The 19,038-nt window shown below is 42.7% G+C and overlaps 1 long non-coding RNA gene across 1 annotated transcript; it reads left to right on the forward strand.

Moving 5' to 3' along the window:
* The first annotated feature begins 51 nt into the window (after positions 1 to 51).
* On the forward strand, positions 52 to 18,639 carry LOC107507050. The gene is made up of 3 exons (XR_001596063.2): positions 52 to 3,616; positions 16,422 to 16,826; positions 17,366 to 18,639. It is a non-coding gene; the product is annotated as an uncharacterized LOC107507050 (long non-coding RNA).
* Positions 18,640 to 19,038: the final 399 nt, after the last annotated feature.

Consider the following 19,038-nt stretch of genomic DNA (forward strand, 5'->3'; position numbering starts at 1 on the left):
AGGCGGGTGGGTGGCGACAGGAGCGCAGCTCGCGGCTGCAGGGTCGGCGGAGAGGGGCGGCGGGAGCCTGGCGAGTTTCACTAGCACACCCGCCTAGGGCGCCACCGACCAGCGTCCGCGGGGGACATGCTCCATCAGCGCGCATGGGCAGTAAGGCCCGAGAGCGCCTCTCAGGTGACTTTTCCTTCCTCAAATAATAAAAAATCACGTCCAGAGGTGGAGATTGACCACGCTAGCGAGACGCGCGCCGCAGGGAGAAGCAGGCGGCCACACCGCACGCAGGCGCCCGGAAGCCTCCGCCTCTACCTGCCCTGCACCTCGCTCTAGCCCCGCCTGGCTCCCTCTAACACCCGGCCCCACTTCTCTCCAGGAGCCCCCCGAACCTCTCCTGGTAGGCAACAGTCAGGGGGTCGGATCCCTTGTGCACAGGCGTAATACACCTTGGCCTCTTGCCTGCACTTTCCTGTGGGGAATTCTGTGGGTTTTCCCGAAGGGAGATCGCAAGGACCCGCGGCACCGTTAACAGGGTGAGAGCTTGGCTTTACGGCGAAGACCGCGCAGGAGAACCAGGGCGAGGCCGACGCCGTGAGGGGAGGGAGGAGGCCGACGGTGAGAAGTGACACCTAAGGACGAGGAAAGACAAAGAAGGGAAAAGCGAATGTCCGAGAAGGCAGGGGGCGCGAAGCGTGTTTCCTTCCAGGAAGGTGGGGAGGGGACGAAGACAGGTAAAACATCCTCGGGACACAGGAGGGCAAGGCTGAGGACAGGATGGCCCAAGGGGAAGGGGCTCACTCACGGTGACCCGGGACAGGGGACAAGGGGAAAGGGGCAGAGCCCAGTGGGCAGCGGGAGTCTAGACACAAGGAGGGTTGCAGGGCATGGGCACAGCTGGGGGCCAGAGGTGGACAAAATCCGGGGCGGGATTTGAGGACGCAAGAATGGACAGTGTGGGACCAGGGGGAGTGCAGCGGGGTGATGGGAGCGGGTCCCCAGCAGGAGGGCGTTCCAGACCCCCCAGCCGGGGTGTATGGTGAGGACTGAAGCGCTCAGGGCTCAGGCGGCAGGGGTGAGGTCAGGCCGCAGGGAACATGTCCAGAGTCCAGCTGTGACCAGGGTGACAGGCGGGCAGCTGGTTCCGTGATGGGCATTTTCAGCCTCACCTGCCTGGCAGTGCTGGGAAATACCCATGTGTTCTCCTGCCCTCCTTCCCCCGGGCCTCCTCCCCCCCGGACCCGCGTCAGGGCAGCCAGCACCTTCCCTAGTTGCAGCCCCCAGGACTCTGGGCTCATCTGCAGGAGAAGGAGGCCCTGGAGAGGGGCTGAATGATCCTTTGTGGGCAAGGAAGGGAGGGGCGCACAGGGCGCATGTGGACAGAGTGCAGGGCTGAGTCAGACTCTAGATGGCTCTCCTCTTTGCCTTCAAACTTTACCCCCATCCCCTTGTGTGGACCTTTCCCACCTGGAGCTTCCTCTGCTCAGACAGGTAGTTCTCACAGCTCTCTTGGGATCTGTCACCCAAAGACCAGTTTTGGACTCTCTGCCCTCATGAAGGGAACCTCATCCAGGCTGCCGACCCTGCTGTCCGCAGTGGAGGTCCCTTGCCCCATCATGTGAGTGTTGTGCTTCTTAAGACCCCCACCCCTGGTCAGAAGGCAGGCTCTGACACTGAGCCCCACTGAGAAGGAAGTCACCCCAGAACAGGACAGGAGGGCTGTACTCTGTGGGCATAGACGATGCTTATTTTCACAGTCAACCCAAGTCCATCACCTGCTTAAGCAAGCAGGCAGGCAAAATATCATGAATTTTGTGATGGTGAAATCAGAGTTGGGGACAGGCGCGTGGAGCCACTGGCTGATCTGAGGTCAGGAAAGTGATCGTTGTCCACTGGAGAAGATTCTCCTGTTGACCTGGGTAGATCAGGCGTCATGAATCCAAGATCACAATCGTAGCTCTCGGGAGCATCTTCTTTTGCAAAATTAGATGTTTATTCTTCAAAAGCCAACTGACAATCAGGTTGTGTGCAACTGGAGCCTCTTGCCCAGTTGCTGGCATCAGGATGTTCTTCAGTAAACACATGTGTTTGAACAACCACATAAATCATGTGTCTGCACTTGTCACGCGATACATTCCCCCCTAATGCAAGAGGAAGGTGGCCACTAAGTGCATCGTCCCGTCCATGGCTTTGTGTTCCAGAAAGGAGTTCTCAGAGAACACGACGTGTGTGCCAGTGTGCCACGAAGACTCTGAGTGCTCTGAGAGTGAACCTTTTGTACAAGTCACTGGAGGGGCTCACACTCCCTGCCCTACACACACACACACACACACACAGACACACACACACGCAACACAAGCACGCATACACAGAAGGGCTCACTAGGCAGCAAGCTCTCCCCTGGTGCCCAGCACCCAGTTTCAATCTGACCTGCACACTAGAGAGCTCATATTGGCGGGTGGGATGTGCGATGAAGGAAAGAACCAGCATTTGTTTACCAGCATCAGCAGGGGGACTGGAATGAGACAGACACGTACACGGCGGAGGGACATGGTCAGTCTCACCGACGGTAACACTATGTACACGTATAAGCAGTGTCCTGGATACCTGAAACTAATGAAAATAAATTAATTAATTTTCAAAAGTCTAAAAAAGATTCCGAGAGGAGATAGATTATTCCACAGTGCTGGGAAACATGGAGGACAGAGCTTGAAGAGTGACTTGCTTCTGCAGGGGCTGGCTCACAGTGCAGAGGACACTTGGCTCACCACCAACACTTTATTCACGTGCGTCATGATTTGTGCCATGAGGGTATACTGGGACAAACTGGAAAGTGGGTCCCATAGCTTTTGTAATCAGAGAGAAGGGACCAAGAATCGATGTGACGAGTCTGTGGCATGGGCCCCCGGCGAGAGTCGGGAAGGCTTTGCGATGTGGGGCCTCGAAGCAAAAAATGTGTTGGCCTTCAGATGCTGGAAACAGCCAGCAAAGCAGGGAGCTGTGTTCTGAGCACGAGATGTCTTGAAACACTCTTTAGACGTTTGGGCTCCAGGGCTGTGAGAAAAGACGTTTGTGGTCATGCTAAAGAAAGAGCTTGTGGTTTCAGGTACGAGGAACCAGGGCATTTCTGAAGCACGGTGTTCATCTCCTCCCAACTTTGAAGTATCTGCATGTAGCAGGGAGACGGAAGATTCTCTCAGCTTCTTCTGATAGCAGAGAAACAAGAGTTTTTTGGTGTGTCAGCAATAGGGCCTGAGCACTAGGTCTCACCAAAGCAAAGAAGATGAAGTGTGGAGGCCTTGACACAGGTTTCACTAAGCAAGTGGGAAGCAGGAAATGGCCCCCACTCTGAGAGGAGGGAGAGAGGGGCAGATAAGTGTGTGCTTGTGCTTTGGGGGCTTTGTTCCCTGATGCCTGGCAGGATACAGAGGACAGGAGTGCAAAGCCCGGGCGTGAAAGGAGATCCAGTTGTAGCTGGGAGCACAGGCCAAAGGAGGAGGGAGTCGCAGAGCGGGAGAGGGACTAACTGACGCCGGACAAACTCTGAGCATGAAGCTGGGTCCTTGGAGCATCAGGCTGACGATGGAGAGAGCTTACACCAGCTTGTGGGCTGTGGAAACCTGAGGTGGGCCGTGAGGGGTGGCACGGAGGGGTGGGGTCCCTGGGCAGAGTCCAGATGAGACACTGGACAGGCTGGAGGCAGAAGGCAGGCAGGGACAGAGGTGGATGGGGGAATGCTGGCGTTTCGAAAAAGTGTCCAGGAAGGCTAGGGAGAGGCCGACACTTTGAGTGAAACAAGAGGGACACAATTGGTGAGAGACTACTAAGGATGAAGAAAGACCAAGAAAAGAAAAGCGAATGTCTAAGAAGGCAGAGGATGGGGAGTGTGTTTTCTTCAAGGAAGGCAGAGGGGTGTCTAAGGCAAGTAAAAGATCCCCAGGGACATGGGGGCTTGGCTGCGGACAGGATGACTCCAGGGAAAGGTACTCGCGGTGATCTGGGAGAGGGGGCAAGGGCAAAACATTGTCCAGAGGAGAGCTGGGAGTCTAGACACGAGGAGCTCTGGGAGGAGATGGGCGCGGGTCTGGGGTGGACGTGGAGGTGAGCCTGGGGTGGATGCTGAGGAAGGAAGCCAGGGTCAGTGGAGGACAAGAAGGTTCCAGGTAGGGACAAACCCCAGCCAGAGAGGAAAGTGATGAGCCCTTAATGTGCGAGAGCTGGTGGAAACAGGTCCGGGGTGAGCGCGAGTCGGATGCAGGGAAGGAAGTGCACGGTCCTCTGAGATGGGCCATTTCAGTCTCTCAGGCCTGGCAGTGCAGGAGAAGAAGCCGGGGCTGTCCACCCTCCTTCCCCCAACATAAGTTCAGTGAGCTTCAAGGTGCTGCTACGATGCGAATTCCTAGACACCGAGTTAAATGAAATATAGCTAATTTTGGAATTCAGTAAAATCATATGACAGGATTATTTGAAAGCCGTTGCAGCTGTGCTAAAAATAATCTGGGCTCTAAATGCTGGTTCTATATGAATATTTTCAAAATCTCAGATAATGCCAGTCTCTGAGAATTGACATGCTGCTGTGATATGATTTGCTAGACACCGATTTAAATGAATATAGCTCTTTTTGGAACTCGGTATGGTCATATCAGAGGAACATTTTGAAAACCGTTGCTGGTTACTATAAATAGACTGAGCTCTCAATGCTGGTTATGTATTAATATTTTTAAAATCTCCTATGATGCCAATCTTTGAGAATTGACACGCTGGTGTGATATGATTTGCTAGACACCGATTTAAATGAATATAGCTCTTTTTGGAACTCGGTATGGTCATACCGGAGGAACATTTTGAAAACCGTTGCTGGTTACTATAAATAGACTGAGCTCTCAATGCTGGTTATGTATTAATATTTTTAAAATCTCCTATGATGCTAGTCTTTGAGAATTGACACGCTGGTGTGATATGATTTGCTAGACACCGATTTAAATGAATATAGCTCTTTTTGGACCTCGGTATGGTCATATAAGAGGAACATTTTGAAAGTCAATGCTGGTTACTATAAATAGACGGAGCTCTCAATGCTGGTTATGTATTAATATTTTAAAAATCTCTGATGATGCCAATCTCTGAGAATTGACAGGCTGGTGTGATATGATTTGCTAGACACAGATTTAAATGAAATGTAGATCCTTTTAAAAATATGTATAGTCATATAAGAGAAACATTTCGAAAGCCGTTGCAGGTTACTAAAAATAGACTGAGCTCTAAATGCTGGTGGATATATTAATAGTATCAAAATCTGGGATTATATCAGTTGTTCAGATTTGACATGCAGGTGTGATATGAATTGCTAGAGACTGAGTTCAATGAAATATAGCTCTTTTTGGGATTTGATATGGTCTTATGACAGGAATGTTGTCAAAGCCATTGCTGGCCGCTATAAATAAATTGAGCTCCGAATGCTGCATCCGTATTACTATTTTTAAAATCTCGAATGATGCCAATCTTTCAGAATTAACATGCTGGTGTGATACGATTTGCTAGACACCGATTTAAATGAATATAGCTCTTTTTGGAACTCGGTATGGTCATATCGGAGGAACATTTTGAAAGCCATTGCTGGTTACTATAAATAGACTGAGCTCTCAATGCTGGTTATGTGTTAATATTTTTAAATGCTGGGATTGTACCATTCTCTGAGATTTGACATGCTGGTGTGATATGAATTGCTAGACAGCAAATTTTAAATGAAATGTAGCAGTTTTTGGAATTCTGTATGATGATGCGACAGGAATATTGTGAAAACTGCTGCGGGTTGCTAGAAATAAACTGAGCTCTAAATGCTGGTTCTGTGTTAATATTCTTAAAATCTCAGATGATTTCAGTATTTGAGAATTGACACACTGGAATGACATGAAGTTCTCGACACCGAGTTTCAAATGAAACATGTACATTTTTGAAATTCAATAGGTTCATGTAACAAACATTTTTTTAAAATTAACTTTATTGGGGTAACACTAGTTAATACAATTCTATAATTTTCAGGTGTACATTATCATTTGACATTTGTATATTGTACTGCATGTCTACCACCCAGCGTCCAGTTTCCATCAGCTACCATGCATGCATTCGATCCCCTTTATCCACTTTGCTCTCCTCCTACCTCTTATATTTGATCCCCTTTAACCATCTACCTCCCTCCTGTTTTTCCTCCCCCCGCCCTCTGGTCACCACTAGTTTATGGTCCATGTCCGTGAGTCTCTGTTTGTCCTCTTCATTTGTGACTCACATAGAAGTGATAGCATGTGATTTTCAATTTTTTCTGTCTGATTGATTTCACTTAGCATGATTTCCAAAGGGTTCGAAGTCAAGTTCCTGGTATATGAAAAATGTCTTAAGCTTCAAGACGTTGTACAGTAGACTTATTTTGAAAATCTGGTATGATGACATTCCTTTAGAAGTGAGCTGCTGGTGTGAAATTCATTCTCGATACCAAGTTTTAAGTGAAAGATAACTTTTTGGAATTCAGGATGGTTAAATACCCAAATATTTGTTAAACAAATTCTTGATATATGTTGAGCTCTCGATGCTCTTAGAGTATAAGCATTTTGAAAATTGGTATGCTTACATTTTTGTGAATTTGCATGCTGGTGTGATATGAATTTTTTAGGCCCAGTTTCAAATGAATCACAAATAGTTTTGAAATTCAGTATGGTTTTATGACACAAACATTATGAAAGCCAGTTACTGGTATGAGATTAAAGACTTGAGTTTCTAGATGCCCGTATGGTCTAAATTTTTTGAATATCTGGCATAATGAGTTTTTTTGAGAACTGATTTGCTGGTGTGATATGAACTTTGAAACCGAATTTCAAATGAAAGATATATAGTTTTGAATTTCAGTATGCTCATAAGACACACATATTTTGAAAGTTTTTTCTGGTAGGATAAAAATGTATCGAGCTTTAAGATGCACTCATGGTATCAATTATTTCCATATCAGGATGCATGTTGTTGGCGATTGGAGATGCTTTTGTTACATGAATTTTTCAAAACCGAGCTTCAAATGAAACATAATTTTTTCTTGAACATCAGTATACTTCTATAAGACAAAACTTTTTAAACCAAATGCTGGTATGAGATAAATGATCTGAGCTTTGAGATGCTGGTATGGTTTAAATTATTTGACACTTAATCTAAGAACATTTTTTGAGATTAGACATATTAATGAGACATCGGCCGGTCTGAGACGAGGAAAGTAACCATTTTCCACTGAGAGCATTGTTGTGTCCTGGTTCATTCATGAGTCAGAAAGCAGGGTCAGAACCATAGCTCTCGGGAAGGTCTCCTTCAGTTGCCAAACACGGGGCACGTTTGTTTGTCAAAACTTTGCCCACGAAAGAAGCAATCTGGCGCACGGCTGACATCAGAATGTGCTTCAATAGAAACGCGCACACTTCTTCAAACAACCACATCCAATAGGTCTGTGCGCCCATCGAGTTTTCGTCTGTGACATACATCCTCCCCTCATGTACGAGGAACGTAGCCACTAGATGCATCACCAGTTCCATGGCTTTGTGCCTTAAGAAGGAAATCATGGAATTCTCAGAGAGCGTGACAGTGTGTTCGTTCGTTTGCTTCAGCCCCCAGGAGGACTTTGGAGGCTCTGAGAGCCTGCCTGCCTTTTATACAATTCACTAGAGGGAGGGACTCCTGCCACCCGCACCCCCCCCCCACTCCAACTCACACGTAAATGTGAACGGAAGATGTTTGTGTCTTACAAAATTTTAAAATATTGGTGTCTTTACAAAACTTTTGAAACCAAATGTCTGTCTGATATGAGATCAATGTCTTAAGCGTCAATATGCTGAAGAGTAGAATTATGTTGAAACCCTGGCGTGATGACATTGATTTTCACACTCCACCCTCTGCCCTATCGAGAGATGATCAGGCTCCCCCTTCTGCCTTATGGGGCAAGACCTCAGCTAGCTACTTTTTGTCTGTTTTTTTTTTTTTTTTTTACTGTGGTGCTGACGCATCCTAGTTTTCTTGTTTTTCCCTCGTCTGATCCTTGCAGGGACCGGCAGTTGTGGCTTCCCCTTCTGTCCTACAAGGCATCCGCACAGGGTAATTCCAGATACGCACTCATCGGGTGTGTTTACAGGGTGGGTCGGGGCTTCCTTAGTGGGGTACCTGAAGTCCACCAAACATGGGCACCATTCCTCTACGCTTCCCGGCCAACGCACCAGAGATCTGTTGCAGGAAGTGACACCCAACGGAGAAATTTGGACGCTCATACAACTTTGTTAGAGAAAGGAGAATTTCTTTGCCCGCGGAGCACGTGGGGCTTAACGGCACCAAAGCACGAGCTCTCCTTGGTTAGATTTGTTACAGTTTATATACTTCTGCAATATCTATGCAAGGGGCATGTGATTCCTTTGTCTGAGGTTTTGCATGTGCCTCATGACTCAGGATGGAGAGAAGGTGTTTCGGGTGGGGGACTGCAAGGGGGGAGGAATTTTCAGACTAGTGCTCTTCTCTATTTAGGTCATTTGTCTTGTAGAACCCGCAACCATGGCAATATCAGCACTGTTATAGGATGCTCAAACAGAGAGATGGGATGCCGAGCCTATAAGCAGGAAGCAGCACTCATTAATGCTGGCACCTGCTCATTGAATTCCTATCCAATGTCTGAGCCCTGATTGTAACATAACAGGCAGTTTTATACAGTCTTGTTATTCCTACGCAGCTACAGAGATAAAGAAGGACATTAGTTGTATGGGAAGTCATGAATCAACAGATGTGAGCTGGAGAGTCCTTGAATTGGGGGACGTAGCTGTGGGAAAACATGCTAGCTGGAGAGCCCAGGAGGTGGGAGGGAAAAGGGCGGTCACGATGGACTTTAACTGGTTAAGTCGGTCTTTTTGCAAGCTCTTTCCTTTGCATTTTTCAGATGCCCCTATTTGCTTTGCATCCACAAGGAAGAGCCAGTGTCCTTCCCGGTGGCATGAGTTGGGTAGTAAACCCTCGTGGGATGTTTCACTTGTGACCGTGATCAGTCTCATGTGAACAACAGCCATGGAAAGATCTCTCGCCTCAACATTTTGTTAGTTTGACTGTGCTTGTGCATCAGGCACAGGCGAATGTGCCCTTTCTGCACTCAGGGGGACTGTCAGGGTCCTGTGGACAAAGACTTTGTCCAGACCTCATGGGCACAGGCCTCTGATTGCATTGCTTCAGCGACTCGAACACTCTTGTGGTGGACCAGGGCAGTGCATCCAGCTGGGGGACAGGAGACCGCTCACTCACCACGACAGTGTAGGACAAAGAAGGATCCCACAGAGACTGGATGAACTGCTGAAGGATGATGATGGCTTTGGTTTGGGAATTATGACACTTTCACTTCTATTTTCTGCATAGAAGGAAGCACTTTCTCAATTTTCCTCAGCTATCCTAAACTGAAACTATCTGTGCTTTTCAAAGCACAAATGAAACATTGCCCTTTCTCTCTCTGTCTGATCCATGCAGAGAATTCCTAACGTCTTGAGCATTTTGATGTTTATGGCAATAGAGTTATGTCCACAGGTTCCTTAAGACTGTCCTCCTTGTTAATAGGACATAATTGGAAACACCTGCGCTACACCCAAGACTTTGACTCGAAGGTCCTGGCTAGAATGATGCCCATGGAATCAGATAAGGCCCCACACTTTAAGGAGCTAGGGCTGGCTTGTTGGATATTTTGGGACCTCGAGAAGACAGGATGTCACCTCAAGTTATAGAGATGCAGGGGGATGTCTGAGGGAGCAGCTAGCTAACTGCAAGAGACTGTTAAAATTTCCATCTGAGGTTTTGTAGTGATACCTGCATCAGAGCAAACTAAGTGATGAATGTTGGTTACTCCTCACTTATGTGAATGATGAGGACAAATCCAGTGAGATCAGTCATGTTGTAGGTTCAAGAATACTCTTCCTTGGAGATGGCTTTTGATCATAAGGGGTGACTGTAGAGAGAAATGTGATGAAAAACTCCAGAAGCCCGTATTCTGGGAGATCAGATTCTGGCCCTGTTCAGCATCTCTCAGCTGTTTTGCAATCTTTCAAAATTGCAGGAACTCATGGCGATACCAACTGTGTCTCAACTGAAAGAGATTTTGCTGCGCTTCCCCGCACTGTGCAGATGGCAGTTTTGCTGCTACCCCGAGGCCTGCGTGTTCCCCTCAGAGTCAGTGGACTTCAGACACCTTCTTACTAATGGCCGACCACTGGCTTTCATTTCCTGAGAGCGTTTTCTTTCTTTCTTTATTTTTATTATCAGGCCTTTATTTTTTTACTTTTACTATGTATTTGTTTGTTTGTTTGTTTGTTTGTCTTCATGGTGACACTGGTTAACGAAATCTTAAAAGTTTGATCTACACACTTTAACAGTAAGGCATATATATTTTATATATATATATATATATATATTTTTTTTTACACTGGGTGTTCACCACTCATAGTTAGATTTCTTTCTGTCACTACATATTTGACCCGTTTTACCCCAGCTACCTCCCCCTTCCCCCTTCCCCCTTCTCGTCTATAGTCCATGTCCATGAGTCTCTATTTGTTTGTCCTATTCATTTGTTACTTTTAGGTTTATATTCCCTATATAAGCGATATTATGTGATTTTCAGCTTTTTCTGTCTGGCTTATTTCACTTAGCATGATTATCTCGAGGTCCATCCATGTTGTTGCAAATGGCAGTATTTCATCTCTTCTTATGGCTGAGAAATATTCCATTGTATATATGTACCACAGCTTCTTTAGCCAATCATGGATGACAGGACACTTCAGTTGCTTCCATATCCTGACCACCATGAATAATGCTGCTATGAACGTTGGTATGCAAATATCTTTTCGGATATGGGTTTTCAAGACTTTGGGGTAAATACCCAGTAGAGGGATTGCTGGATCATATGGTAGATCAGTTGTTAGTTCTTTGATGAAGCTCCATAGTGTTTTCTATACTGGCTGTACCAATTTGCAGTCCCACTAGCAGTGTATGAGGTGAAAAACTTTTTCTCCGCATCCTCTTCAACACTTGTTATTTCTTGTCCTATTCTAACAGGTGTGAGATGGTATCTCATTGTGGTTTTGACTTGTATTTCCCTAAAAGCTAGGGATGTTGAGTATGTTTTCATATATTTGTTGGCCATTTGTATGTCCCCTGGGGAGAAGTGTCTGTTCAGATCCTCTGCCTATTTTTTGACTGGATCTTTTGTTTTGTTGTTGTTGTTGTTATTGGGTTGTATGAGTTCCTTTTGTATTTTGGATATTAGGCCCTTATTGGAGGCATTGCCTGCAAATATATTTTCCCATTCCGATGGTTGTCTCTTTACCTTGTTCACAATTTCTTTTGCTGAGCAGAAGCTTTTTAGTTTGATGTATCCTATTCATTTATTTTTGCTTTTACTTCCCTTGCCTTTGAGGTCAAATTCATAAACTCTCTTTAAGGCCAAGGTCCTTGAGTTTGGCCTCAAGAGGTCCTATGTTTTCTTCTATGTGTTTCCTTGTTTCAGGTCTTCTATTCAGGTCCTTAATCCATTTTGAGTTAATTTTGACATGTGGTGATAGACAACAGTCTAGTTTCATTCTTTTTCAGGTGGCTTTCCAGTTTTCCCAGCACCATCTATTGAAGAGGATTTTCTTTCTCCACTGTATGTTCTTGGCTTTTCATCGAAATTATTTGCCCATATAAATACGGATTTACTTCTGGACTCTCGATTCTGTTCCACTGGTTCATATTCAATACAATTTTTCTGCCAATACCATGCCATTCTGATTACTGTCACTTTATAGTTTAATTTGAAATCGGGCAGAGTGATACCTCCAGTCTCGTTCTTTTTTCTCAGGATGGCTTTGGCAATTTTATGCTACCATACAAATCTGATGATTTTTTGGTTCTATTTCTTTAAAAAATGTCAATGGGATTTCGATAGGGATTGCATTAAGTCTGTATAATGCTTTAGGTAATGTGATCATTTTAACTATGTTGATCTTGGTTGAGTGAGGGTTTGTCATAGATGGCCTTTATTATGTTAAGGTACTTCTATACAGATTTTGTTCAATGTTTTGATCATAAATGGATACTGTATGTTGTCAAAGGTTTTTTCTGCATCTATTGATATGATCATATGATTCTTATTTTTTAATTTATTTATGTGGTGTATCACATTAATCGATTTCTATATGTTGAACCATCTCTGTGCCTCTGGGACAAAGTCCACTTAATTGTGGTGTTTAATCATTTTAATATGTTGCTGTATTCGGTTCGCTAGTATCTTATTTAGGAATTTTGCATCTGTGTTCATGAGAGATATTGGTCTGTAGTTTTTTTTTTCTCTGTGTTATCTTTACCTAGTTTTGGTATCAGGGAAATAATGCCCTCATAAAATGAGTTGGGAAGTATTGGCTCCTCTTCGATTTTTTGAAAGAGTTTGAGTAGAATGAGTATTAAATCTTCTTTGAATGTTTGGTAGAATTCTCTGGTGAAGCCATCTGGTCTTGGGCTTTTACTTTTTGGTAGGTTTTTGATCATTGTTTCAATTTCCATACTGCTGATCGGTCTATTTAGATTTTCCAGTTCTTCTTGATTCAGTCTAGGAAGGTTCTATTTTTCTAAGTACTGGTCTCTTTCTTCTAGGTTATTAAATTTGGTGTTATATACTTTTTCATAGTATTCTTGTATGATCCTTTATATTTCTGCCGTGTCTGTCATAATTTCCCTTCTTTCATTCCTGATTATTTTTTATCTGTGTCCTGTCTCTTCTTTATTTAATGAGTCTAGCCAGGAGTTTGTCAATTTTATTAGCATTCTCAAAGAACCAGCTTTTTGTTGCATTTATTTTTCCTATTGTTTTGTTGTTGTTGTTGTTTTGTTTTCAATTTCATTTATTTCTTCTCTAATTTTGATTATTTCTTTCCTTCTGCTGACTTTAGGCTTCATTTTCTTCCTTTTCTAGTTTTTAAAGATGAAACGTTAGCTTGTTTACTTGGTCTTGTTCTTGTTTTTGGAGATAAGTCAGTAATGATATGAACTTTCCTCTTATGACCGCTTTTGCCATGTCCCAAAAGTTTTGATATGTTGTACTATCATTATCATTCTTTTCCAGCTATCCCTTCATCTCTCTTTTTATTTCTTCTCTGACTCAGTTATTCTTCAGTAGCATGTTCTTTAATTTTTATGTATTTGTGGTTCTTCCTGATTTCTTTTTGCAATTGATCTCTAGTTTCAAAGCATTACGATCAGAGAATACGGTTGGTATGATTTCAACGTTCTTCTTTTTGATGCTAAAAAACATCTCTAATTTGGTCTCTGAATTGATTAGAGCAAAATATCTGCCTAATAATTGTCAGGGCCCAAAACATGTCAAAAGAAAGAGAGCTCTCCCCTTGAAAAATTAAAACACTCAAAGCTTAACATTTCCATAGGTTTCTTATAGCTTGAGTAAATATGGGATTTATATGAAAGATGAACACATCTGTTTACTGTCTTGGGTGAGGGTTCTTTTCAGACCTTTCGCTTATTTTTTTCAGGTTGTGAATTTTTCTATATTCTTTATTAAACTTATTGAGGTGACATTGGTTAATAATATTATGTGAGTTTCGAGTGTATAGTCCCGTAATACTTCTTACTTACGTACAATCTCTGCTTGCTTTCATGAACAGATGTTGTGGGACTTCTATTTCTGACACCGGCACCCTGGGATGGGAGGGTAATACAGGACTGGGACCCCTTGCTTCTCCGGCGTGACTGCCACAATCCAGATATTCCTCCTCAGTAATAAGTGCCAAATGTGGATGTGGTACCAGCCCATTCTGTGTCTTTGTTCCTTCTACCAGTCTTGAGGTTGTTTCTTCTACATGTTCTTAGTTTTAGGACTTTTGCATATCTAGGATTCAGGTGATTTTCCATGACGGTTATTCTGTAGTTTAGTTATAATTTTGAGGTAGCCATAAGAGGCAACAGCACATAGTTGATATATTTTGTTAATTCACCAGAAGTCCCGATTTTTTTCATTTGCAAGTGGGTGTTCAGTTCTTTCAACACCACTCTTTGAAGATTCTGTGCTTTCCCATTGTATATCGCAGCTAATTTGTTGTCAATTATTTGACCGTATATGCACTTGGTGTATTTCTGGGCGCTCTATTTCTTAGCACAGATCTGCTTAACCATCAGAGATGGGGAGAGAGTCGAGGTCCTACAGCGTGTGGAGCCCTAAAACCTAGAAAGGAAGGTAATGCCTCAGAGAATTGGGGACAACCTCTAAGGGCAGATATCTCATCAGGGGTCAGAGCTATTCCTCAAATGTATTCTTTCTTTATATAGTAAAAAAATCTCTGGTGTAATGTGCTGTTCCAGACATCATCCCAAACTTGTTCTTTGAAGATTGAATTTTCTCACCAGTAGTTGGTTTGATGCTAAAGCTACTGAGATTTGGAAGTTGTATAGAAAGTCGACATGGCCAAACACGTCCAGTTCTTAAGTCTTTTCACCCTCAGGATCATGCAGCACACTCCTCTCTCGGCCTCAGACAAGGTGCTGACAACCCTGGGCAGTGGTCCCAGAGGTGCAAAAGGACCTTCAGGAATGGTTCCCTCTGTTTTGTTGTAAAGTGACAGGGCTTGTTACTGCTTCTGTCAAGGCTGATATTGAAACGCTTTGTTTTGAATGCTGCAGTTAAAGAGCCAAAGCATTGCCTGCCGCACATTTCAAGGTCAACACATTACAGATGTCTCTACTGGGTGGTTGTTCCACTCACAGGCTTTCTTCCTTCCATGGTCCCTCTTAACCTATGCATGAGTCCCTTCTTCTGTAACATCAGATTCAACACCACCTTGCAACCCAGCACATGTATTCCTGGAAGGGCAGTCCCTGTGAAGAGGGTCTCTCAGACCACTGGCAGGTCCTGAGACTGATACTGAGCAAAACATCAGCTGTAAAGATTCCCAGGTAAGGGGAAGGTCATTTCAGCAAGCTCAGGCCAGGCAAGTCCAGTGTGCTGACCACAGCCCAGGGCTCTGTGTGAGGTTCAGAAAGAGTGGTGAAAAATAGTCTTGCCTCTGAATGTGAATGCCAATGTTACTTCTGAATACTGAATGAAGGAATTCCCAGTGCAGCATCTGGCCCTTTTGGTGATGATGACGGTTGATTATCTGAGAAGCTCTTGCTTTGTAATCTGGAGCCTGTTCATGAGAGGAAGTTAACCAAGTGAGACATCATTTGTATCCCATCAAAGTACCCTTTGCCTCCAGCACCTTCTCACACCATGGGTGACTCTCTTCCTCCCTCCTCTGCTGTGACCAACTGCACACTTCACCATAAAGGCGCTAACTCCATTTAACATCTTCAGGAAAAAAAAAGGTTTCTTAAGCTCAGGAAAGCTTCAGTGGCCACACAGGGCAACTGACTTGGGAAGCAACAACCCGCCTCACTGTTTCTATCAATTCGACTACTTTCCATACCACCTGTCAATGGAATCTTACCGTACTCATCATTTTATGATTAGATTATTTCACTTAGCATAAAGCTGAGAGCGATCTTCCTTTCTAAGCTAAAGACTAGTCAATTGTATGCATATATCATGTTTTCTTTAACCATTCATTTGTTAATGGCCAGTGGGGTTGCTTCTACCTCTTGGCTATTGTGAATAATGATGCAATGAAAATAGAGGTGCAAATATCTTCTCACAATCCTACCTTCAAATCCTCACGCATGAAACCAGAAGTGAGATCACTGGATCGTAAGGTAAGACTATTTCTGATTTCTGGAGGAAACTCCATGCTGTTGTCCACAGCAGCCACACCATTTGACATTTCCAGCAACAGGGCACCTGTGTTCCAATTTCTCCGCACTGTGCTAAGCCCATTAATCTATGACAGTTGGAATAAGTGAAGTTCTTCATTCAGAATGCTAAGCATTTTAATACTTCTGTAAGCAGACTTTTAAGATTTGTATTATCCTCAGTCAACAATCTTTAGGGATATTAAAGGAGGTGCTCTTTATGCAAGGAACCCTTTTTTGGCGGCTTGTGCTCCATTTTACAAAGCTTTCTTTTCCCACAATTTCCTTGGGTTTGTTTCAACTCCGGCAGTCATGGGCTGGGTTTATAGAAAAGTCTTGAACATTGCTAATAAAACTTTAAAACATGTAGTACTTGTAATTTTGCCAAATTTCTGACCAGACAGTTACTAAATTCTTTGATACATCCTGTCAGGTTGCAGGCAGGACAAAGAGTAAGATGTTATAAAGCACCTGCTCAGATGTTCAAAGTTGACTTTACGATTCTCTGAGAAAGTAATTTGTTTTCTGAAACTTCTGCTTATTGATCAAAGATTGGTTGTCCTGGATACCTTTAGATCCCTGTCCTTATGAAATCTCTTTCCTTTGACAAACAGCATAACAGACACAGACAAGGAGAGGAAATGAAAGAACACACAGCCAAGGGTCTAGTCACCCAGCAAGGAAAGAACCCTGAGAGCTGCTTCCACGGCACTTCTGAAAAGTGCTCGAACCACAAAAAGATGATGTTCCCCGTGGTACCAAGCTCCTGCGGCCACTCACACATGCAAGCACCTGCACGATCTTCCTCCTTGAGGAGAAAACACCTCTCACTCTCGAATAAAGGCATGTGACCTCAACCAAAAGAGGAGGGTGGTCTGGAACTAAGAGGGCAGCACATCAAAGAGCACGCGCTCCATGCAAGCGATGAGCACATCCAGGGCTGTGGAGGCACTGTTCCCCATTCCAGAGATGCCAGTCCATGATGGTTAGGCCGCGTGAGATCCTGACTTCTGAACCAAGTATGTTAAACTAAAAATAAAAGGCCAAAGTGAGAGATAGAGTGCATTTATTTGAAATCAAACAAGAGAATAGCTATTCAGGAAGCACTGATTCAAGTAGAAGCCTAAAGAGTGTTCCAATTAGGAGATAAAGGCCAGGGGGTATTTATGAGAAAGAAAAGGGGGACAATGGCATCGACAGCAGGAAGGCATCACTTTTGGTGCAGTAACAGAACATAGTGATGATGATTGTAAAGGATGTTTATAACTTTCATTCTCTAGTTATCAGTCCAACAGTCATAACTTCTGCTGTTGTCATCTTGTAAACAGTTCTTTGAGACACAATGTGGTTTTCAGCCCAGTGCAAAGGGTACTGGGCCCTCTTTCAGCATTCCAAATGTTTGAGGTATAAGACAGTTCCTCTGGGATGGCAGTTCAGGCTCCATTTTTATATGGCTTCATTTACATTATATAGCGTACATGTTCCTTTGCTGTACCAGAGCTCTTTAGTTCGATGTAGCCTCACTTGTCTCTCTGTCCTTTTGTTGCCTTTCCTTTAGGTGTCAAAGCCCACATTTTCTGGAATAGATTAAAGCATAACAATATTTATCACTTCAGGAAATATTTTCTTCTTTAGAAAAAGAGACAGATATTTCTGAAAGATTTATCACCAATTAGATTCTATACAACTGGAGGAAGACCACATGGGATGAAAATAAGGGTCTTTTTCATCAGAAAGTTGCGCATCGTGGTGAGACACAACGTGGACATCCAGCGATACCCCAGAGAAGTCATGAACCATTCGTAGGGATATATGCTGATCTCACCCACCACCAAGCTTGCCATGGCCTCCCCCAACCATCCCATAGCTTTTGGTCTGAAAAAAGACATAATTGAATCCTTGGAGAACATGGTAAGTATGCTCGTCTGCCACAGTCCAGAGCCTTTGAGGTGTAGGGAGCCTTTTATAGAAGAATAGAATGAGTAATTTTCTATAATTTCCTCCCTTACACAGAGGAATAATTTGAGAATATTCTTTGTAATACTTTACATGTCTTTATAGGACAGTAAATTTATTTGTAAACCTATAAATCTCTTCGTTAGACATTAAATTTCTTTGTAAGAACTTAAATTATTTCAGAGGCATTAAATTTTTCTATAAGAGTGTAAACCTTTGTAAGATTAAATTTTCCTGAAGACATTAAATTTCCCTGTAAGAAAGTAAATTTCTTGGTGAAATATAAAAATTCTAAAAAGACATTACATTTCATTGTAAGACATTACATTTCTTCATAGACATTAAATGACTTGGCTACACAGTAAATTTTATGAAAGATATTAAATTTCTCAGTAAGACATAAAATTTCTTTGTAAGGCATTAAATGTTTTTGTAAGACATGACTGTGTTAGGCATTACATTTCCCTGTGAGACATTAAATTTCCTGGTTGGACATTAAATTTCTTTTTAAGACATAAATTTCCTAGTTGAATATTAAATTTTCTAATAAGACATTAAAATTTCTGGTCAGACATTAAATTTTCTGGTCCGATATTAAATTTCCTTGTTAGATGGTAAATTTCCTTGAGAGACATTAAAAATTCCAGTAATACATTCATTTTCTTTGTAAGACATTAAATTTCTTTGCAGACATTATCTTTCTTTATAAGACTGTAAATTTTATGTGAGAATTTTAATTTCTTTGTAAGACGTTAAATTTCTGGTAACATTAAATATATCTGTAAGACATTAATTCTTTTCGTAAGACATCAAATATCTTTGTGAGATACTACATTTCTTTATAAGACATTAAATTATATCGTTCGACATTAATTTCCCTGTAAAATATTAAAATTTCTGTATGGCACTTAAATTTTCATAAAAATACTAAAAATTACATTAGGACATTAAATTTCTTTGTAAATATTAAAAGTTTTATAAAACTAAAAATTTTGTACGACATTGAATGTCTTTTGAGTTATTAGATTTCATCATAAGATATTAAATTACTTTATAATATATTAAATTTTGTAAGGCTGTAAAATCCCATTAACACATTCAATTTCATTTTAGACATTAAATTGCTTTGTAAGAAATTAAACATTTTCAATACATTCAATTTATTTGTAGGAGTATAAACCTTTGTAAAACATTAAATTTCCCTGAAAGACAGTAAATTTCCCTGTAAGAAAATAAATTTCTCAGTAAAATATTAAATAGCAAAAAATACCAAAA

Source organism: Rousettus aegyptiacus, unplaced genomic scaffold, assembly GCF_014176215.1.
Source record: "Rousettus aegyptiacus isolate mRouAeg1 unplaced genomic scaffold, mRouAeg1.p scaffold_m13_p_14, whole genome shotgun sequence".
In the NCBI taxonomy this organism is placed as follows: domain Eukaryota; kingdom Metazoa; phylum Chordata; class Mammalia; order Chiroptera; family Pteropodidae; genus Rousettus; species Rousettus aegyptiacus.